This window comes from Felis catus, chromosome B4, assembly GCF_018350175.1.
Source record: "Felis catus isolate Fca126 chromosome B4, F.catus_Fca126_mat1.0, whole genome shotgun sequence".
NCBI classification, from domain to species: Eukaryota; Metazoa; Chordata; class Mammalia; order Carnivora; family Felidae; genus Felis; species Felis catus.
The window spans coordinates 10,385,443-10,408,715 of record NC_058374.1 but is presented as its reverse complement, the minus strand read 5'-3'; the positions used below and the strand labels follow the sequence as shown (position 1 = coordinate 10,408,715).

Here is a 23,273-nt window from a genome sequence, read left to right as displayed (position 1 = left end):
ACTGTCAGAAATGCTTACGGGATGATGTGCTCATATCAGATGGCTTTGCAAGTTGGATTGGCATTAAATATTCCACAAGTGGAGTTTAGAAAAAAAACATAACAATGCTACAAATCTGGGAAGGACTAGCTCTAGGCTTCTGCCAGTCCCCAGTTATTTTAGACCTGGCGACAGGGAGTTTAGGGCTTACGAGAGGCTGCCGAGGCACCTGTTCTCAACTGCAAATTCAGGAAGTTGTGACACCCAGACAAAAATCTGTACCCCCCAACCCACCCCGAATCCCACCCTGTCTAGAAATGCAAATCCTGTGACAGCTCCTTGCTTGGCAGGTTGCAAACGGCTTATAAATAACGTCAACATGTTACTCATTTACTTTTTTACTGCACAGAAATGTTTGGAACTTGTTCCTTCCGTTGTCAGACTGTTCCTTGTGTATCCCTTTGCAATAGTCTCATCTGTCAAGAAGTGTAAGTATCAGGAGGGCAGGCCCTCTGATCCATCCAGCACTTGGCCAGCATTCTGGATTCTGAAACGTTCAATAAGTGTTCTAACATAATAATGCTCAAACTTGTGTATGGAAGGCTCATGGAAGAATATCAGGTTGAGGCAGCCGAATCCCAATAGCTTTGCCCTGAAGGAACAGTCAAAAAGGAGATAGATGGGGGCACCTGGGTGGCTCAGTCGGTTGAGTGTCCGACTTCGGCTCAGGTCATGATCTCCCGGCTCGTGAGTTCGAGCCCCGCGCCGGGCTCTGTGCTGATGGCTCAGAGCCTGGAGCCTGCTTCGGATTCTGTGTCTCCCTCTCTCTGTCCCTCTCCTGCTTGCGCTCTGTCTCTCTCTAAAATAAATAAACATTGAAATTTTTTTTTCAAAAAGGGAGATGGATGGTCAAGTGATTCCTGCTGGTACCGCTCAGCTGTGCTGAAGCCGGTGCCTGACACTCGGCAGGGACTCAGTAAATACCTACGGAAAGAGGGGGAAGGAAGGAAAACAACCCTGGACAGAACACTGATGTCAAAATATAAAAGAGTCTCTGTCTGGACCATTGGAATATTTGAGAAGACAGCCCTTTCTGGTCCCAGGAGATAGGGTAGGCAGAACAATGATCCTCCAAAGATAACCATGTCCTGAGCTCTGGACCCTATGAATATGTTACCTTACATGGCAAAAGGGACTTTGCAGATGTGATTACGTTAAGGGTTTTGAGGTGACAGAATTCCCTGGATGATCTAGATGGGCCCAGTCTCATCACAACGGTCCTTATTAGGAACAGAGGGAGCAGAAGATTCGGAGGGAGAGAAGGAGAGGTGATCACAGAAGCAGAGGTCAGAGAGAAGGAGGCTGAAGCCCTTCTGGATTTGAAGATGGAGGACGGGCCACAAGCCAAAGGGTGAAGGTGACCCCTGGACGCTGGAAAATGCAATGGGGCAAATCTCCCCTAGAGCCTCCGGAAGATACTCTGACCCCAGGAACTGTAAGGTAATGCACCCCTGTTACTTCTGCCACAAAGCTCATGATTATTTGTTACAGCAACAATAGAAATTAGATTTCTATCTTGCCTGCCAGGAGCCGATGGAGCCATTTTTGTGATTTTACAACATTGTTCTTTGACGTAGTTTTCTTCTATGTAATTATTTTTGTAAACTTCAGAAGGTTAGTTGAGGTTCATCATACAGCTCATCACAATAAAATTCCCATCTTCTGCTTGTTTCCTGCCCATCCAAAGCCTAGATTCTAGATTCAGACTGAAACTGTACTTTTGACATTTCTTATATAATAATAAATGACAGCTGTCTACCATGGACAGCTTTGTTTTGACTTCATTTTTTAGCACCCCTAGAAAGCATTTTTCCTTTTCTACCAGTGTGTGAGGAGATACCTACATATCCCCTGTAAAGACCTATTATTTAATGTTAAAAATCACTCACTTAGCACTAACCATGTGCCAAACACTGTTTCATAGGCAGAAAATGCAGCAATTAATAAACTACAGATACGTGCATTTACACAGATAAGCACTGGACAGAAAAAAGACCAAGGGGTCCAAAGAAATACACAGTGGTACCTGTAAATGTGCAAAGACATTGGAAGGCTGGTCTTTACCGGGAAGGCTTTCACAAAGAAGATAAAACTTCATGTGGGCCCTCATTTATTCAGATTTTTCTCAAGTTCAGGAAAACATTATGAGTAAGGAGTTGTGGTCATTTAGGTACAAGGCATATTTTAGAAATGACATGGGGTCATGAGATGGTTAAAACACCGTGTGTGTATGTGTGTGTGTGTGTGTGTGTGTGTGTGTGTGTGTTGAGATCGGGGAGGGACCCAGCGCAAGAGCAGAACATATGAAATACATAAGAAAGGGTAGGATAAATTCTACTCTTAGTCTTAAAAGTCACAATAAACAATGCAGACCTCACTTTGTACAGAATGAAATTAAACATTAGGGAACACTGATGGCACACTGTTCTTCAGATTTGTGTGAACTGAGAGCCTGACCTTGGATGTTTCAAAGTACAGCAGTGCTAGCAGGGGATGGCAGTTAAGTTCAGAATTGAGACGAGAAACGTCGGTCATCTTCTGTATCGCCACAATCACTCCTGCCAGGGCTGGGCATGCACAGGTTCCAGCATTCCCAAAGCCAGCCGCTGGAAAAGACTTCTGCTCCCAGTGCAATCCCATTTAGTTCTGGTGATCCTTCCTGGAGTCACCGTCAGAGAGGTGTCAGACTGGAAGGGGATCCTTGAGATGACTGTTTACTCAGCCTGGGCTGTTTTTTCAAGGTATGCTTTGCTTTGTTTTCAAATAGAACGGAAAGAAAAAGGAGAAGTTCCTTGGGGTTCCTTGGGACTCCTTCCTAAATCCTATTCCTAAATTCCTGAATCCTATTCCCAAACAGCTTCTGATGAGGAACGGAGGAGGAGAAGAAAGGGAAGGGAATACACAGGGAGAGCATCTAACTTTTCACGTCACCTCTTTAGCACCAGCGGCAGGAGGGGACTGTGTCAGGTTAACCACATGAAATAGTCATCTTTGTAAGTAAAAATGGTCAAATATCAGCAATTTAATGCGGTAAACCTATCCTTCTCCTCTACTCTCCTGTTCCCCCTTGAGACGAGCTTCCCCTGGATGCCTCTGGCCCGACGTCATCTCAGGTGCAACACAGCCTCGAGGGACAGCACCTCAGTGGAGGCAGCATTAGGCGGTATGGTCCCTGTACACACCCGCCAGGGGCCCTCGTGGCTGCAGCCTGAGGGGCACACAGTCTGCGTCAGTCGCGGCTGAAATGCTATTCCGGGCAGCAGCATCCACGAGGACTAGTGGCAGCATGTGGGGAAGTACAAAGAGTGCCAGTTGCTCTACAGAACCTGTGTTTCAAGGAAGAACCCCCTCAGAGATGCTACGGAATCTCAGCACTGCCGTGTGAATAAAACATTCTTCTGTCCTTATGATGCGGGAAAGGAAATTTTGGAACATGAAAAATGCTGTACTTCTCAAATTTTATTTCTTTTATTTTAATGTTTATTTATATAGTTTTGAGACAGAGAGAGAGAGAGAGAGAGAGAGAGAGAGAGAGAGAAAGTGGGGGAGGGGGAGAGACAGAGGGAGACAGAGGATCTGAAGCAGGCTCTGAGCGGTCAGCGCAGAGCCCAACATGGGGCTCGAACCCATGAGCCATGAGATCCTGACCTGAGCTGAAGTCAGATGCTTAACCAACTGAGCCACCCAGGTGCCCCTCAAATGTTGTTTCTTAAATGCCCAATTTGTACGGGGAAATTTAAAGCTAGGGATAAACATAGTAAAGCACAGTTAACATACAGTCTCATTTATTGTTCTGCAGTTTTGTTTACATACATGTGTCTCTGTGTGTATATATACACATATACACAACATACACATATATACATATATATATCTGCTCCTCTAGTCAGGATTTACATTTGCAAAGCTTTCCAAAGGCAATCCTCTTGAAAACTGGTATACATGTGCATGCTATCCACAGAAGAGTCAACGTGCCTGTTACTAAGTTAGCAAACTGACAAGAGTATTGGTGGGCATCTCATGATGGCCTGTTAAAATACAATAAAAATGAAAGTAAACTATTTTTTTTACTCCCAGTGCTAGCTTATCTTTTGTAAACAATTTTTTTAATGTTTATTTATTTTTGAGAGAGAGAGACAGAACACAAGCGAGGGAGGGGCAGAGAGAGAGAGGGAGACCCAGAATCCGAAGCAGGCTCCAGGCTCTGAGCTGTCAGCACAGAGCGGACACGGGGCTCGAACTCACGAACCGTGAGATCACGACCTGAGCCCAAGTCGGACGCTTAACGGACTGAGCCACCCAGGAGCCCCTAAGTGCTATCTTATCTTAATTCAAAAGTTTGGAACTAACATTTTGAGAGACAGGCAGAATGACAATAAGCACTTCTGTCAACCTCCAAAGTGCAGAGCTTATAAACTAGGGGGAGGACAAATTCTGCTGTCCAGTCATGACAAGATCACATATCAGAGCACACTTAGCCTGAGGTGGCCGCTGAGGGGACAGGCAAATGGTCCAACGCTTACTGTTGTACCCAGACCACGATGGTTTGTACTTAATGGTTCAAGATTTGGAATAACAGAATCATAAAACGATAAGAGTAGAATAATGAAAGGCATTTTATTTATTTATCAAGGGTCCAAATCGCAAGAAAACCTTCGGGGAGGAAATTCACATGGGGCATATTGTTGTCATTAAGTATAATACTTTTCCTCCTTAGTATATTACAGAGTTGCTCTCATCGATGAAGGAATTGCTTTTTAGAGCAATAAAACCCAATGGAATAATTCAATTTGTTCACGTTAGCAGTGGGATTTTCCAATAATGAATTGCATTTCCTAAGGAAAAAAAGAGGGTCCATTTTCATAGCTGTGAATGGGGATTAAACCAATATAAACTTCCTTCCCTGTTCAGGCAAGTAATTTAGTGACAACAGAGCACTTTCCCTTTGTGGTCAAGTAATGAGAATGGAGAGGGATTTAAGAAACTCCGAGAGAAACCACATTTCAACTCTGCTCTCGCAGGGTGGTTAGTATAAGCAGCACTGGGGCCATTCCAGGGAGTCTGGAGTCTGGAGTCTTTTTTTTCTGCTTCTTTTCTCACTTGCCTTCCTCACTGAGTTTTTCAAATTCCCCTTTCTTGCTAATGGCTTTATTTAAAGAGACAACATTAAAAGTGAGCACTAAGATGCCAACCAATAGCAGTCTAAAAGATGCTGGTGATTGCCTTGGAAGAAATGGGAAATGCAGCCAAATAAACGGAGACGGTAACGGTTGTGTTCTTCAGAATTACAATGGTGATCTGAGAGCTGTTCCAGGGACACTTGGCTATAGTTCTCGTCTGCAGTGTCCTTTAAATTTTTTTTTTCAACGTTTATTTATTTTTGGGACAGAGAGAGACAGAGCATGAACAGGGGAGGGGCAGAGAGAGAGGGAGACACAGAATCGGAAACAGGCTCCAGGCTCTGAGCCATCAGCCCAGAGCCTGACGCGGGGCTCGAACTCACAGACCGCGAGATCATGACCAGGCTGAAGTCGGACGCTCAACCGACTGTGCCACCCAGGCGCCCCGTGCAGTGTCCTTTAAAATACATTAAAAGATGCAAAAGTGCAGTAGCACTAGCGGAGAAAATTACCGACTGAAAACATCACTGGTCTTTGTCAGAAATTGCCCCACCTGCAAAACAGGGCAATTGAAGAAGGGGTAATTGAAGATGGGGTAATACCCAGCATGCCTAGGCTTCTGACGCTCAACACGGCAGAGGCATACTGGATACCGGACAGCTGGGCAGCAGAAATGCCCTCTGGCACACACCCAACAACTTGCTCTCAAGCTTCAGGTCTGAGCAAAAGGGGTTTTGAGGGCACCAGGTAGAATCTCAGAGGAGATGAATCTTCGACGGACAAACATCGGGTATAGGAAAATCCTTCTTTGTTAAACAGTCAGTTAAAACAGTAACAACAGGGGTGTCCGGGTGGCTCAGTCGGTTAAGTGGCCAGTTGTTGGTTTCGGCTCAGGTCAGGATCTCACAGTCTGTGAGTTCGAGCCCCATGCAGGACTCTGTGCTGATAGTGTGGAGCCTGCTTGGGATTCTCCGTCTCCTTCTCCCTCTGCCCCTCCCCCACTCTCGCTCTCCCTCTCTCCCTCAAAATAAATAAATAACCTTTCAAACAACAACAAATATGTAACGTGGGGGGTCTATGAGAAGAAGCGCTAGCATAAAAGCATCTGCTGTCCTGCAGGTGCAACGGAAGTATGCCTTACAAAGGAGGACCCAGAGTGCTACACCCCCTGGTGTAATTTCATTATTAAGGGGGCAGGGGGTTTGGAAGCCAAATTTCTGCCCTAAAATCCTGAGTTTTCCATCTACTGGTTATGGAGCCTATTGGGACTCCGATTCCTCATCCGTGAAATGAAGAGGGTAACGGCACCATGTGGTGCGAATATTAAATAAATTAAGACACATAATTTCCTTGACAAACTCAGGGTACACAGTTTGCTGTCACTGTCATCATCAGCAGCAGCAGCATCACCATGATCATCGCCACTACATGAAACTACAGACTACGGAACTCTGGGTTCTCTTAAAATGTCAAGAAAGGAAGCATGGATTTTTATAAAATAAGAGATTTCAAAAAATTACAGGGGAGGGGATCTGGCCAAGGTGTTGAAAGGCAACTGGCAGAGAAGCAATTCATGCAAGAAAATAAACACGATTGCCTGAGTAAATGAAAATGTGCATTTAAGGCAAGGAAAACACAGAATGGACAGTGTGTAGAGAGGTACCCTGATGCCGAGGAAAAGTTACAGATAATTGGTAGGAGAACAACTAAGTAATGAAGATCAAATTTAAAAACTGGCAATCTTATCTACGACAAATCCACTAGTCCCAGGAAAGCAGACAGGAAAACAAAACAAAGCAGAACAGATCCATAATACTACATCTCTATGATGCCAGAATGGTTTCCCCTCTCCTGTACAGACTTTTTAACAGTTGCGCAAGCAGGAGACTATCTTCTTGTTGATGTATGTATACACACACATATACACACACATACACACACATCCATGTACCATATGTATATACACCCAGAATTAAATCAATATTGTATTATAATTGTATATTATAATTGGTGGGATCTTAAAATAGAAAAAAGAAATGTTCAGTAAACACTTTCTTGAACTGAGGCACCTGGGTGGCTCAGTTGGCTAAGGACCCAACTTCGGCTCAGGTCATGATCTCGCAGTATGGGACTTTGAGCCCCACGTAGGACTCTGTGCTGACAGCTCAGAGCCTGAAGCCTGCTTCGGGTTCTGTGTCTCCCTCTCTCTCTGCCCCTCCCCCATTCATGCTGTCTCCTTCTCTCTCTCAAAAATAAAATAAACTTCAAAAATATTTAAAAAAACAAACAAAAAATCCCACTTTCTTGAACTAAGAAAAATCAGTCAACAGGAAAAGATTCATCTGTGTTCCAGAAAACAACATTAAGTGTAAAGAGACACATAACTATGCACATACCAAGATTTTAAAATGTCAAGACTAAAGCAAAATATTCTCATCAAAAGTGAGACTGGGAATGTTGCTAACACTTTATGTCCGTAAAAAAGGAAAGTGATCTGAGGTACAGGTGAAAAAAAACATTTCATTATGTTAAGTCTGGATGATGGGTCTCCCTTTGTCTAATTATACTAATCTTTGGACAGTGGCATAGATTTGAAATATCTTACAGTTAATAAAAGCAGACCTTTCTTGCTCAAACTCTTCTTTCTCAACTTGTAAACTCCAGAAAAAAATTTGGTCAAACTTGTTTCTGAAAGAAATAATGGTTGCTTTCTCATGAATTCTGTACACAGCCAGATGGCTTTCAGATTTAAGGCAACAGTAAGTCTTGCTTGGATATGCAAGGTCTCTGAAAATATATCACCCATGTACTAGTTCTAAAAATTTATGCAAATCTATTCCCAGTTCTAAACTAGGGGAATCAGAGGCAAAACCTAAAGCATGGGAATGTCAAAGTGTAAATGGACCGGGGTAAGCAATTAAACAAGCTACACCCATAAAATTACATTCAAATCACAGCTGTAAATAAAGTTGCAAAGCCAAACGTGAATGTGAAAAATAATTTTTGAAAGAAAAATCTTTCCATAACAAGGAACAACTTCGTGATAAACATTATGAAGTAGTCACAACCAGGGTCTAAACTCTCTACCACACAAGGGTTAGCCAGGAGGTGGGTAGGGAGAAGTAAAAACATTCTAAATCTCTCATCATACAGTAAAGAGGAAAGAAAACCATGGTTCTTCAGTTGTGTCATTAGAGCGAATAAAGCTTTTCTACCTTCCAGAAATGTACCCTCCTCATCACTGGAAAGAATAAAAGCAAAAAAAAAAAAAAAAAAAAAAAAAAAAAGATTAGGCAAACAGTAAGGCACATAAAACATGAAATGTATAAAATAATATGACAGAAGTCAGTCCAAACATTTTGGCTGAGACAGAAAATCGATGTGGGAACAAGGTTTAAAATCCCCTTTAAAAATGAAGACTTGAAGAATTTGTTTCAAAAGTCCAACTGTAAACTGTTTTAAAGGGAAACAAGAGGACAGATAAACAGTAAGAAGGAAAAAATATAAAAGCTAATATTTACCAGGCAACCACAGATAAAAAAGAAAACAGAGGTGGCAAAAATAACTGAAAGCAAATTTGAACTAAAGACAAAGGAGAAAGAGCATAATTTTCATTATTAAAAGTTAAAATCCTTAAAGAAATTAATCAACACATAGGTGACAATTCTGGTAGTATTTCAATAAATCAAAAATTTAGAAATTAAAAAAATGGACAATATCAAAATTCTGTGAGAATTACATCTTGCTCAGTTTTTGACAGATGAAGAATTTTCAAAAAGCAAAGAGACAAAAGATTTGAATATTATAAATTGGATAGAATTGAATAAATACATATTTAACTTTGTATTGCACAAAACAGTCATCATAGAATTGTTATAAACCTTGATCCAATAATAAGCTATCAAAAGCATTTTTTTTAATCCTTAAAAAAGGAAGGAAATGTGAATGCCATCAATTCTGACCAACCATAATGCAATAAAACCAGAAATTAATAATGAAAATATAAGCAAACATACTCAGTCACTTGGAAATCTAAACAAAATAACAAGGCAAAACAAAAAATAAATTTCTGCTAAAGAGCCCTCAGATAGAAAATTTTAAAATTTACACACTATTAGAAAAATTTTTAGAACTTTTTTCTCTTAAAGGAACAAAATATTAAAATACAACCTATAACAGTTTATAAATGGGTTGATTTATTAAGCAATGAATAAAAATGACAGTATTTATGACAGTAAATTTTTGACATATTTATGACAATAAAAAAGACAAGAAAACAGGAAGATCTAAGAGATAATAGAAATTATAGAAAAAGGAAACAAAAATAAACTCAGAAATTAAGTAATGAACAATTTGGGGGCTAGAAAACTAAATCAAATCAAGACAATGAAAACCACAAAGGCAACACAAGCAAAAACAAACAAGTGGGACGACATCAAACTTAAAACCTTCAGCAAAATGAAAAGGCACCCTACCAAATGGGAGAAAATGTTTGCAAACCATATATCCACTAAGGGGTTAATATCTAAAATAGAGAAGGAACACATACAACTCAGCAGCAAAAAGACAATTAAAAATTGGGCAAAGGACCTAAATAGACATTTTTCACTCACACACACACACACACACACACACACACACACACACATACACACACGGCCAACAGGTATATGCAAAGATGCTCAACATCATTAATTATGACGAGATGCAAACCAAAACCACAATGAGACATCATCATACACCTGTTAGAACGACTATTCTCCACAAGACCAGAAATAACAAGGATTGACAAGGTTGTGCAGAAAAGGAATCCTGGTGCGCTGCTGGTGGGAATGCAAACTGGCACAGCCACGATGGTAAACAGTATGAAGGTTCCTTAAGACATTTAAAATAGAACTACTAAAATAGAACTGGTAATCCCACTTCTGGGTATGTATTCAAAGAAAACAAAATCACTCTCTCAAGAAGATGTGTGCACTGCCATGTTCACTAATGATGCCTGCACTGCATTATTCACAACAGCCAAGGTGGACACAACCTAAGTGTTCATGGACAAATGAATGCATAAAGAAGATGTGCAATGAAAATACAATGGAATATTATTCAGCCTTTAAAAAGAAGGAAATCCTGTTGAGACAGCACTGATGAACCTGGGGGGTATTATGAAAATAATAAGTGAAATAAGCCAGAGAAATACAGAAGTGGCTTCCAGGGGCTGGTGGGTAGGTGACACACGGAGGTTGGTAAAAGGGTACAAGATTTCAGCTACAAGATGAATAAGGTCTGAGGGTCGAATGTATACCACGGTGACTGTTGCTGATAACACCATATTGTATAACTGAAATTTGCTGAGAGTAGAATTGAAATGTTCTCACCAAAAAAAAAAAAAAAAGGCAACTATGTGAGATGATTGGAAAGGATAATTAACTAGATGGGGGATCCCTTCACAATGTACGTATAACAAATCATCACCTTGTGCGCTTTCCCTTACAATTTTTTCAATTATACCTCAGTAGGTCTGAAAACAGTGAAAACAAACTAAAAAGTAGTAGGAAAGATGACTTTCTTAATAGGCTTCTATGTAAGTTGTACTGGTTTTTCTTTCTTCCTTATACCCTCCACACTTTGAAAAAAAAACAAAAAACTTATAGGTACTGATCAGTCCCTAGTATATAATTTGTTCCTGAGCACAGGAAAATGCAAAGCTAATCAGTATATTTGGTGAAAGGAACAAAACTCTAGTATCAAAATCTGAACGAGAAGGAAAAAAATCAAAGACAAGTTTCCTCATGGCAATCGATGTGAAAACGTTTTAAGCAAAATCTCAAGAAATTACATTTAACTTACATTAAAAGAATCACAAGTCAAGAATTCACAGGGTTTGCTACCAAGAAGTAAGGCTGTTTATATATTTGGTCATCTATGAATTAGTAGATTACTTAAATAGACGTAAAAAAAAAACTTTAGGTGAAATGGCATCAGTAGTAATCTTCCTTAAACAGGATGAAAAACATCTCTCTATATACCTTAAGCCAACGATCATTGTTCAGTTTATGGAGTAACATCAGAAGCACTGCGATTAAAATCAGTATTGTGAAAGAATCCTTAGTCCTGTGCCTACACAGCTCTCTCAGACCCCAAGAATCAGCTGCTCTGCCCACAGCCCTTCCCTGACACTCACCCTTGGGACAGTAGGTGTTGCTCAGATCTGTGTTTCGGGGGGTAGAGAGGGTTATTTCCTTGTCTTCCAAAGCAACTGTGTTCCCGTCCCTTTGTGGAACCCAGACACTTATTCCACTTCCCATGGCTTTGGTCTTATTGTGCCTCCTCTGAAGAGTGGTCACGTCAGAGGACGCGTAATATCATAGGCCCCTCTTCGTTTTTCCCCTAGCCTGCCCTCATGCTGCGGAGACGGGGCCTTCCTCTGCAATCCATATGTCCCGCATATTTCAGCAGCAGAGTGTGTATGGCCCATGTCTCTATAGCCCAAATCTCATTTGAAGAACCCTTCCGGTTACAGTCATAGTTTCCTAAAAAGGTTTGGGTAAAGGGATGTGCTTTTTCACATCCTTCTTTATCAGACAGTACAAAAAATGAGGTCCAAGAACTTCCAGAGTATGTTTATCATCCCTATGGTCTCTCTGCCCTGAATATTCAGGCCTAACACGTAAGTACACATGTTTTTCCAACCACCTGTAAATTAAAATACGGCAGAAACTACAATACATGCCCGCTAACAGTAGGTATGGAAGAATTCTTCCCAAACCCCAATCCCATGCGTATCCTCCCTGGTAAAGCTTGACCGCTTCCAGTCTCCACAGAATGTGTAGGAATTGATCCTTCCTCAGTGAACAAGGAACTGCTTTCCCCTGACTCACTACTATGTTCTTTTATGTAGCTATTCACAGACTTAAGATTTACAGCCCTTGAAGATAGGAACCTTATCTTACCCTTCCTGACTCCTGTTAGATTGAGCACATTTTCTTCTACTTAGCAGGCTGAATAAATATTTGCTAAATGGATTTAAAAATGAAAATTGAGCTGCGCGAGTTCACCCCATGTCAGATTTCTCAGGAGGTTAGATGTCAGGCTTTCTAATTAGGAAGATGGTCATCTCTGTGCTGTCGGACTAGACGAGAGAGTCCGCAAAATGTGTGTGGTGAGGCGGTGGGTGGGTGGGGGCAGCATGACCGTCTGAAAACACCGGGATTATTCAACTTGGTGAAGAGAAGGCTTAGGAACAGGATTTCAGCTTATGAAGAAGAGATATAGAGAGACAGCATTTATTTCCATGTAGAAGGCCCAGTGGACATGAGCTAATGGGATTACGTTCGACTGGGAAGAATCTAGATCAGGCAGAACATAGAGTCCTCCACTCGGTGTCAAAGGATTTAGACAGCTGCCCTGTAGATTTTTCCTCGAAAGCTTTTTAAATAGAATTGCCATCTCTCCATTCAGAAGGGTTTCAGTGCAGGCCTTCCTGGGAGAGTACTGGTCAGTCGAGCACCACATTGTATTTATAGTTCTGAGAATCTAGGATATAGACGACGTCAAGGATGAGTTTTGCAACAACTTGGCTCTAGACAATCCAATTTTCTTTTTAAACGCAGAGCCAAAGTGAAGCCGTTAGTCAAGTTTCTAGTCTGGGTTTACCTATGTTGCATTTAAAAGTATTAGCCAGAGTGTGGCACTGCCTCTTCTACACATCTGAGAAGTGTTGAGGGGTGGCTGACTGGAGAGAGACAGCAGCAGCCAGCATTGCTTTCCATCCTTGCGTGGAACTGGATTCTCCAAGCCTCTTCCTTAAATGTTCAGCCGTTTTAGAAGAGTGACAGTGTTTACTTTCCATTAGGAGGAAGTACAGGGCTATGCAGACTTGGGAATTAACTGCTTTCCTTGGATTACCTACAGGATAATTACCCACAGGTACAATCAGCCCCGTTAGTCCCCTGGACATGAAGAGACAAGGACTTCATGGTCCCCCATAAAGCCAAAAGGATCTGGAATAGCCCTGGGAGTTGGGAAAAGTACGCGATAAAATCTTCATTTGTTTCTTCAGACAATGCATTTGAGGGCAGTGGGAGGGACTCCACAGTAAACCAGTCAGAGTTCTTCATTTTCCCTGACCCTGACCTTCCCCCAGAGCACGACAGAGATGAGGTGGTGCTGGGACAAAGCCAGAATGTCAGGCACAGCTCTCTCATCGGTGCATTTGAGGGAAAGTCATGTGTTCTGTCATAAACAATGATGTGACCTCAGTTCTAATTAGAAACAAACACTCTCCTCCACAAGTAGATATGTACTGTTCTTCAGAAAACCTTCCACTCACCCAAGATGAGGAGAGTCTGGTCAGCACCCACCATACCCTGCGAGAGCTCCGGCCAAAGGGGACGTACTTCACAACTGTGGAAGGTGCTTACCAGGGTGGAGTCGCTGGTCTTGGCCTGCCCGTTTGGTCATTTGTACACAAGACCTTTATGTACCATCCTACCCACAGAGGAGACAGAAGCCCCAAACCACAGGCTTGCCAAGGTGAACGGACAAGAAGAGCAGAAGGCAGCATAGAAGCGCAGGCTAGACTCGAGGTTTTGTTAAAGGGAACTGGTTCACACACATAGGAGGTATTTACCTGCTTGGTGTCTTCCTCTGCCTTCAGGAGAGTAACTCTTAGTCCTCAGAGACTCACAGAAAGGTCTGTGGTTTATATCCCAAACCCTCAATGTACCAGAGGACAAGGCAACTCTTGGGCGCATGGTGATTGACGTTGACATTGCAATCAATATTCTTCCCTCTAATTTAGGGATAAAGGATCCCAATATAGTCACACTGTGTGAGTGTGGAGGGGGAGCTTCTGGGCTCCTTACGCTGGACGGTGTAGGGGTGGTAATCATTCTGTGTACAGTTGGGAGCTCCCTTTTGGCATGCCACCAATCTCAATACTTTGGATTGCCTGAGCTTCTTGTGAAGGCAGGGAGGCCCAGTGACCCATTGTTGGTCTTTCCTCTATCAGACATTCCCCTTGGTCTGTGAATCTTCTACCTTGAAAAGGTGCGTCTTTGGTGGCATACTCTGGTTCAGGCTGCTGAAAACCAGGTCTTCCTTGGTTGAATGACTAAAAGAGACACATGCAATCAATTAAGGAAGCCAGGGGCTGGACCAGGCCTGTTGAATATAATAGGCATAAAGTAGAATTGGCGGGTGGATGGATGAGTGGAAGGATGAAGAAGCAAGTGCACGCAGGGCGTACCCAACTGGCCCTACGATGGGAGTGAAATGGCTCCCTCCAGATTCTTCCATCTATTCAAAACATTTTTAGTCACACTGCCTTGAAGGTTGGGAAGAAGAAAGGTTGAATTACTGCTTGCCTACGTCACTGAAGTACCGCCATTTTGCCTATTCATGGTCTCTATCAGTTGTTCACCTACATGGAGCCATACCTGGGAGTTTTTAGCCATACAGTGGATAAGGACTCTTCTGAAAGGGATGTGTAAAATTGCTCACAGAGAAGAGTGGTGTAAATAAACTTTCCAGATGCCATTCTGCTGAGCATGCAAATTTAGGACTGTCAAGGAAGGATCAATCTGCACACACACAAATACACATACACACATAGACATATAAATGCTGACTGAACACAGCTACGCTTTAGAAAAAGCATCTCTTAATTTATATGTGAAATTTCACCTTCATATAAAGGAATGTATGATGATGATTCTCTCTCGGCAGCATTTTAGTAGGAGGAAGGAAGCAGAGGAAAACATGGGAAAATTAATCCTTTAAGTGGAGGTTCATTCCATGGAGCAGGAAACCTGGTATATGTAGGGAGGGCAGTGGTCAGTGAAGAGCCATTTCCATGTTTTATGAGTTTGTCTTGAAGCCATCAGAAAACTTAAGTGGTCAAACTGCATTAAAACTGATCGGCTTTATAAAATGCAGTACTTTTTACCACATCTCACTTGTGGTAGGATATGATCGTTCACGTGTGTGAATCTTCACCCTGTGAGAGGACAGTGAGAAAAGGCACCTATGGTGCAACTACTTTCTTGTCAGTGGCGGGCCTCTTTGGGCCAAGCTGGGGACTCTGGGTCTGAAATAGTAACTGTAGGGTTAAATGAAATCTCACCAGACTGGCCCCATTGTGGGAGCTTCCTCCAAAGCATCACCCTGCTTCTCACCAGTTGGCATTTCCCCTGCCATATTATGGAAGAAGGCATCTCTCCTGTTGGTATTCAAATGGAAACTGATGTTGGGTTCACTTCTAAGACACTGATGTAAGTGAGGCTTTTTTTATATGGCCCTTTGCTCCAACCCAGAGATTAAAATGAGCCTCAACATCAATGATCAGGAAGAGGCATTAAAATGATTCTAAACCTCACCTATGCTCAGCTGACACCCGTAAAGCACAATTGTGTTTTAATGATAACACTTTGGAATGGCTCAGGTAAATATAGTGCCATATGCAAAGCTTTCAGATCCCCACAAATGCCACCAGTACTTATGATCCCTGTGGGTAGGTTTTCTCTCGCTGTGCTCAAGTCTGAATGGAATATAAATGCACCATTAAATCTGTCCTAGAAGTACAGAGAGCGGCCGTTGCATAGTTAAGTGAAAAAGGCAGCATTTTATGTCTGATAGAGCAGTCATCTTGTAAAGAACAAATTGGTAGAGAGAGACAGGGGAAAGCGATGTATGGAGAGTGGCCTCAACAGGATAGGCAGATGGAAGTCTAAATTCTTTTATAAATTCCTTTTAAATAACATATTTTATTGAGCTGTTAGAAGAAAAATGCAGATTCTTTCTGAAGCTTGGAAATCAGGTGCCTATCCCCAGTCTCCTACTCCTACACACACTCACATCAAAGCCACTATGATCACCACCACCATTGTTAGTAAGAGGGGGGAAAGAATAGAAACAAGAATAAAAGTCATCTTTCACTACAGCAAACAAAGCAAGTTTAGCTTGTCACAGTGAATGATGAATGGCTAGCGATCACTTTCCCAGAAAGAGAGAAACCAAAGATTGTGTATCAATTTTTATAATTCTAAAGCTGAAAGATGGTAACTCTGCAGAAATGGAGCAGACTATATAAAAATCCTCTCTGAAAATGTGATTACACATAAAAATCCATGAAAACGTACAAAGTGATAGATGAACCAAAACAAAACAAATGCGGTTTTTTATCCTTTTGGAATGGAGCAGAAATGGCACATGTAGAGAGAATGGCTTTATTTTGTATTTTTAAAAGAAATATTTGGGGCTTAATTGAATTATACTTGTGGTGGGAATTGAAATATTCAGACAGAATATTGGGTTTTATTTTAAACTGAATTCTATACTGAAGAGATGGAGAAAGAACCACTGTGAAATATTAGCAGTGAAGTTGACCCATTTCACTAAACTAAAAAAGCCACGCACATAAGAAGGAAGTGCCCTTTCTTCCTGTGCTCTCCTAACCCCCAAAGGGTCCATAGTCAGTATTCTTGGTTAATTCTGACAAGGAAATCCTCTTGGATCTTTTCTAATTTAATCCAGTTTACATCTGATATTTATTTCTTGAGATTAACCAAAATGAACGCTTTTTTGTGTGGCCACCCTGCTAAATCTGTGTTCTCCCCACACACACCTTCGATGTCACAACATCAATGAATCTGGAACATATTTCGGGATGTGTGTTTCATTTTGCTTATTCCTTAGGACTTATCAAGTTAATACCAAGTTCTATACACCACACCTTACCAGTATATATATTTTATTCATTTTAAGTTATTTTGTTTGCATTGGGTCTTCAGGGATTTCATGATGTCCCCACAGGTAAGTTTAACCAATGGTACTTCATAATAAAATGTACTTAATCTTTTTACATTTAGAAATTATACTAATAATTTATATTTCTTTAATGATTATGGGTGATGGGAACAAAATGCCTTTTTCTCTTGAAAACCTCAAAAAGCTTGCGTCAGAAGTCCTTAGAGGTCTGCTTATACTGTTCAACTCAATAATATGGACACCGTTGTATAACATAGTGAGGTGTTTTCTTTATTCTGCAGTCTGGGTAAAGTAACCTGAAACAGAGTGGTATGGCTTTTAATATACAATTTCAATGTATAATTTATATCAACTAGGTTTAGGGAATATACAGAGGCTAGGTTAACATCATGCCAATCAAACTTGTATTTTAAATGGCCATAAGGAAAAAGAAAACACCCCACAGGTCAACTTTGCTTCTAGCACACCATTTCCTCCACACCCTCAGAAAGGTGGCTGGACATGAGAGAGGTTCTGAAAATCAACCATCAGGACTCAGGGAAAAGAGAAGTGGACAGAGACTATGAGGGCGGGAAGATGAATTCCAGAGTGAGGTTGAGGTGGAGACTAATAAGCCTTTGGCTCACTGCTAACTTCTTTAATGTACGACAACTCTAAACCTTGCCGAAAACCCTACACATGCTGTATAAACTTACAGCCCTCAGCGGCCCCAAGTTGTAGTAAAGAGACCTGGTGAGACCAACAATATGCTAGGAGCATGGGGGTACCTGTTATAAACAGTCTGAACTGCAATTCATCTTACTAAACACCTTGGACAACATCCAGCTCGAGAATCATAAAACACCTCGGAATACAAGATGTTGTCACTGAAGAAAGCCTGTTTGCTTATCAAAGAAAAGGCAACCAATTAATAGTTTTATTACTAATACCATTACCCCAAGGGCTAAAATTAGGTTTATTTATTTATTTTAAGTTCAGCCCACTAAATTCCGTGCTAACACACAACAAGGTACAGCTCGTATTACAAATGAATAACTTAATTAAAAAACATTGATTTTGCTCATTGACTGCTGCAAATTTTATTAAATATTAATGATAACATTTTGTATTTTTTATACTAGTCATGAAAGTTTTATGTGCTCTCTCCCCTACAGCAGCCTTAGATTTTATGACAAACTCTTAGGCAGCTCAAAGTACAAACATAAATATTGCATTGGCCAGCTTGGTACAATATATGTGTATACATAAGCCAATGAGTGGATGTGTGTGCATTTACCCAAATATGCACCGAGTTAGGAGCGCTGACTCAACGGAAGTGAGGGAGAAACTTGAACGGTTGAAGTTTGCGTTTTATTTTAATTGCCAAGATGGGTCACCCAGAAGCTACTTGAAGAAGCACCCTGTGAAGTGGGGCCTCAGAACCCTAAAACCAAGTGTGTTTTCTCCCCAGAGTCTATGTGTCACACAAAGCACATACATCACTCCGGAAACAACGTGATTTTACAAGAGGTTTCAACAAAAGGACAACATTCTACTCTTTCCTCACCCAAAGGGGCCCAAAAAACCAAAAAGCTCACCAGCCTACAAAAGAGCCTTTACAATTTCAGTAGAATTTTTTGTTAATGTTTCCATCGATTTATTTTACATGTGTAGAGTCCGCAGAACTTTGGACTTTTATCAGTAGTCTAGATTGACCAGAAATAACCCTTATCTTGCTCCCCCAAGTTCTCAATGGAAACCGTAAATGTTTGGAGTCAGCTGACAGCAGTGTGAAGTGAATCAGATGACACGTTATTTGGGATGTGTTTTCCATTATTTGGAACTTTTTACTTACAATTTTGTGCAGTGTTAGCCAAACATCACTACTTGGAACTTCTGCAGCGCATTTCTTCCCTCTGTATCTTTCTCAAAGTCATTTAAACAATCAGGAATGTAAGTCACTTCCTCAAAACACCTCAGAGGTCAGAGGGTCAGGTCAGGCCTCAGAGTTATCCAAGTCTTTCCAAAACTTAACAAACTTCCTTAGGAATACAATCATAGCAACCCAGACTTGAAAACAAAGTTTGAGTGTTATTAAGTACGTGTTAAAAAAAAAAAATCCAGCCATATTATATCTATGTAGTTTGCAAATGCCCTCCTAGAAAAAGGTGAGGGAGGGAGACAGGGTAGGAGGAACACTTTCCAAAGGGAAAGACCTCACATGAAAAACATTAAGCACTTTTTAAAAGCGAGGAATTAAAAGGCAGACCAGAAGATCTTTAAAACATATGCTTTTCTTTTTTTTTTTTTAATTTTTTTTTCTTCAATGTTTATATTTATTTTTGGGACAGAGAGAGACAGAGCATGAACGGGGGAGGGGCAGAGAGAGAGGGAGACACAGAATGGGAAACAGGCTCCAGGCTCCGAGCCATCAGCCCAGAGCCTGACGCGGGGCTTGAACTCACGGACCGCGAGATCGTGACCTGGCTGAAGTCGGACGCTTAACCGACTGTGCCACCCAGGCGCCCCTAAAACATATGCTTTTCTTGAAATGCAAAATATGTTTTTGTAAAACATTGATGGAAGGTAATATGTGGAAGGGAATTTATTCAGTTTTGTGGTTACCAGTGACCTAAATATGCTTGGGTGCTTCAGCAGTGGGTCCATTATTCACTGTGTAGCCCCTCTCTTCTGCGCCTCTTCCCCAGGCCCAACTGCCCCTCTGGGCTCTGGAAAGTTGAGCCCTAAGACTGCATTTCCCAGCCCTTGACAGCTGGCCCCTGTTGGGCTGGGCCGATGACAGCAGCTGGAGATAAAAAATAAGGGCAGAAAGAGAGAGAGATGGGACTATTTCTTCCCTGCTGCCCCTTACTTTGGGCTGAGTTATCGAGTTTCTGGCACGTTTGCCTCTTTGGGAGAAACCGTGCCCCGTGCTCACTCCTGGGGCCTCCTTCTGCCTGAGGTCTCTGGGCGCCTCCACAACCACCCCCCCCCCCCACGGGCCACACACCCACAGCCCTTCATTAGAGCCTTGTAAATCTGAATTTCTTTCTTTCTTTCCTTTCCTTCTAGGACCTGCCTAACAAGACAGGAGTAGCTGTAGCTCCTACTAGGTGTCCCTTCCTGGGTGTGTGATGCAAAACAACAACTCCAGATATCAGGTCACAGGTGGGTTTTGAGAAAGGAGCCTTCTATAGAAAGTCAGGAGATGCAAGGAGGTGAAACAGTCACCCATCGACATTAGATCCGCTGCATACATTTTCCTGTGAACTTGGAGATACACAAAATGCCACGCCGCTCCGTCAGGATTATTTCCCTTTCTGTTGTGGAGCAGTTTCCTTCCCTGGTGACGGTGACAAGGACTCAGGAAAAACAAAACAAAAACCCCCAACCATTCCTTGCAATGGCATTTGGTGCCAGGCCCCAGGGCATGTGCTGTGTTAAGTCTGACACATTTTGAAAGGAACTAGTGTCCCCAACTCAGCTTGACTGTGAACCGGGTCTATATAGCCACCTTTAGTCCTCCCAGGGAATAAATTAAATCTGCATCTTGACTGTGTTGCCTGGAAGAGATTTTTAAATTATTTATGGTGCAATAGCAGGGAGTTGCTCTTCTCTGCGAGCTGGGGGTGGGGTGGAGTGCATTCTGCCTCTTGTCTACTCCAGGCCACTGCGTTCCCGAGTCCAGCAATGTCTAGAGAAAAATAACAAGGCTAGAGGCAACCGAGATATATTAACACAAAAGAGGCAGTAAATCACTTTTCACTGTTTGGAGACAGCTCTTGGGCTGTCAGGGCTGCCTCTTTGCTCCGGTCTGCCTGGGATACTGTGGATGTTTGCTGATGCTCGGCTGGGGAGGGCTGTGCAGGGGACGGGCTAGAAGGACCACACGGATTCAAGGGGGAAGTTTTAAAAATGGGAATAAGAAGCAACTCAAGCATTTGGAGAAGGGATTTTGCAAATTTGGAGACTCCTCCTTCCAAGTTTTGACCTTAGTTCGTATCATACGGAGTGTCAAAACAGCTTTACGTTGAGCATCAAAAGACCTGACTGTTTACACAGGGCTGGTTCAAGGGTGGATTTCTTTTTCTTTCCTTTTTTTTTTTTAATGTTTATTTATTTTTGACACAGAGAGAGAGACAGAGCGCAAGCGGGAGAGGGGCAGAGAGAGAGAGAGAGAGAGAGGGAGACACAGAATCCGAAGCAGGCTCCAGGTTCTAAGCTGTCAGCACAGAGCCCGATGCGGGGCTCGAACCCACAAACTGTGAGATCATGACCAGAGCCAAAGTCGGATGCTCAGCTGACTGAGCCACCCAGGTGCCCCACAAGGATGGATTTCTTAAAGCTTTTCAGAGATTTGCTGGTATTTTGGAAATCCCTGAAGTAGAGAGTCACATGGAGAGCCTCAATGGTGCTTCCATTAGGGTGGACCTTTCCTGTGGACATTTATCCCTTGTGCCCTGATCCCCAAATGGCTTTCACATGAAAAGAAAGCCCAAACTGCTGTATAAATATAGAGAAGATTTAAATGCACATTCCCTGTGGTAACACATTTACACATCCGGGTAAAATTATCTCAGTGACTAATCGCTGATTTTTTTCAGAGATCCATTACCTCATGAGGCAGAATGAAAGCACACGATACGGAGGAGATGTGCAGAAAAAGTGGACACAGCACAGGAGGAAAGAGAGAAGATACCGAAGACTGGCTAGTTCATCTAGTTCATAAGTTTTCCCAACATCAGAGCTTAGGAAATGTTTTTTTTTTTTTAATTTTTTTTTTCTTCAACGTTTTTTATTTATTTTTGGGACAGAGAGAGACAGAGCATGAACGGGGGAGGGGCAGAGAGAGAGGGAGACACAGAATCGGAAACAGGCTCCAGGCTCCGAGCCATCAGCCCAGAGCCCGATGCGGGGCTCGAACTCACAGACCGTGAGATCGTGACCTGGCTGAAGTCGGACGCTTAACCGACTGCGCCACCCAGGCGCCCCCAGAGCTTAGGAAATGTTTTGTCCTACTTGCTTAGAGAGAAATTCTATCCTCAAATGTATACACAAGACCATCTTTATTTCAACTTGTAAGGGATATTGTTTTACCTAACTTAATAGAAATATAGTATACTAGAACCATAATAGAACTATAACAGAAATAAAATATGCTATATTGACATGAACTTACTCTCGTTGTAGACCTCAAAACTTTTGTCACATCATATCAGATCCCTCCATATCCAAGTTAAGAGGTCAGTTTATTACCTCATTTTGCTAAGAAAGAAAATAAGGCATGGAAAAATCGACAATTTTTGCTTTCTTAAATAAGTATAAAGATAGGTAGATGGATAGTTCAGTGACAGAGATATAGAAATAGAGGTCTATGTAGTAGTTTTATTTATCCTGACATTAGCATGTATTACTATAACATTCTGACTTTTACATGTGTGGTAAAAATTAATTAGTTCCCTAGTCTAGGAAGAAAGATGCTGAGTTTGGGGTAATATCTAGCATTGGAGTTAGTACCAAAAATGCTTATTATGAAGATCCACATGTTTGTTTAATTTCTCCCCTTTTCTACTATGTTCAAACTTTTTATTGAAGTATAATACACAGAGAAAAGCATACACAATGATGAATTCATTATCTCTATACATTTTTTTTAACAACACAGAGATAAGAGCTTGCTTATAGGCTAAGGCAGGAGATGAGCTATAGGAAGAAAGCAGATGGAAATAGAGTTTCAGTACTGTGGCAGATCGTACGTCCCAAAGGTGGCCGTAATAATACCTCCCATCCCACATGTCTTACAGCCATGCTACCTAGCTAGTCCTTCATCAAGAGGTAGAGTTGACTTCTCCACTCGTACCTGGGTGGGCTCTGTGACCTCTTTGACTAACAGAATACAGTAGACAGGGCATTGTTGTTTCTGGGCACAACCTTTGACTGTTTTGGTAGCTTCAACTTCTGCCACTTGGAAAATCTACTCTTGGCATGCTCCCTCTCAGATCCCAGCATTGGGCTGTAAGTCGCCCAAACCACACGGAGGAGCCATGTATAGGTGCTTCCATCATACTCCAGCCGAACTCCCAGCCAACAGCCTGCATCAGATGCCAGCCACCTGAGCGTGCCATCTAGGGTATCTTGCTCCGTCAAGACCTCAAATGACTGTGGCTCAAGCTAACATCTGACTTCGATAGCATGAGAGAGCCCAGAAAGCAATGCCCAGCTAAGCCAAATCAACCCCCAGACCCATGAGAGATAACAATAAATGGTTTTAAACCCACCAATTGTGGGGGTAGTATGTCAACAAGACACAGATAACTGGAAGAAGCACCGAAATACAGACACAGAAAATTGACTTTCACAGGATGGAAG

General features: G+C 42.0%; 1 protein-coding gene and 1 long non-coding RNA gene across 4 annotated transcripts in view; one reads left to right on the top strand and one right to left on the bottom strand.

Moving 5' to 3' along the window:
• The window catches only part of CELF2 (CUGBP Elav-like family member 2), an 840,819-nt gene that overhangs the window by 438,925 nt on the left and 378,621 nt on the right, over positions 1-23,273 (bottom strand). The window lies entirely within an intron of this gene.
• Positions 852-21,736, top strand: LOC123386805. The gene is made up of 3 exons (XR_006601244.1): positions 852-2,780; positions 19,977-20,072; positions 21,509-21,736. It is a non-coding gene; the product is annotated as an uncharacterized LOC123386805 (long non-coding RNA).